The sequence below is a fragment of the Bison bison genome, unplaced genomic scaffold, assembly GCF_000754665.1.
Source record: "Bison bison bison isolate TAMUID 2011002044 unplaced genomic scaffold, Bison_UMD1.0 scf7180017862176, whole genome shotgun sequence".
Lineage (NCBI taxonomy): Eukaryota > Metazoa > Chordata > Mammalia > Artiodactyla > Bovidae > Bison > Bison bison.
Genome location: NW_011492748.1, coordinates 1,526 through 2,494, shown reverse-complemented (window position 1 = coordinate 2,494; position 969 = coordinate 1,526).

Genomic DNA, 969 nt, shown 5'->3' with positions numbered 1-969 from the left:
ATTTTGGTGTTGACCATGTGGTGATGTCCATGTGTAGAGTCTTCTCTTGTGTTGTTGGAAGAGGGTGTTCATTATGATCATTGCATTTTCTGGGCAAAACTCTATTAGTCTTTGCCCTGCTTCATTCCATATTCCAAGGCCAAATTTACCTGTTACTCCAGGTGTTTCCTGACTTCCTACTTTTGTACATAGTAGTGTATAAATGTCAATCCCAGTCTCCCACTTTCTCCCACCCTCCCTTCCCCAGTTGGTATTGATAAGTTTGTTCTCTACATCTGTGTCTCTATTTCTGCTTTGCAAATAATCAAAGCTACAGTAATCAAGGCAGTATGGTACTGGTGCAAAAACAGAAATATAGATCAATGGAACAGAATAGAAAGTGCAGAGAAAAACTCATGCACCAATGGTCAAGTAACCTGTGACAAAGGAGGCAAGATTATACAGTGGAGAAAAGACAGTTTTTTCAGTAAGTGGTGCTAGCAAAACTCTACTGCTCCATGTAAAAGAATGAAATTAGAATACTCCATAATACCATGCACAAAAATAAACTCAAAATAGCTTAAAGACCTAAATGTAAGGCTGGACACTGTGAAACTCTTATAGGAAAATATAGGCAGAACACTCTAAGTTACGCAGCAAGATCTTTTTTGACCCATCTCTTTAAGTAATGAAAATAAAAACAAAAATAAACAAATGGGACTTAATTGAATTTGAAAGCTTTGCATATCTGTAAAGCAATTTTCCTTCAGTTAAAAGAATTAAAAAAAAAAAAGCACTATGTCTGTGTTTCCATTGCTTCCCTGCAAATACTTTCATCAGTATCATCTCTCTACATTCCATGTACATTAATATACAATATTTATCTTTCTCTTTCCGACTTACTTCACTCTGTATAATAGGCTCTAGGTACATCTACCTCATTAGAACTGACTCAAATGCATACCTTTTTATGGCTGAGTAATATTCCAT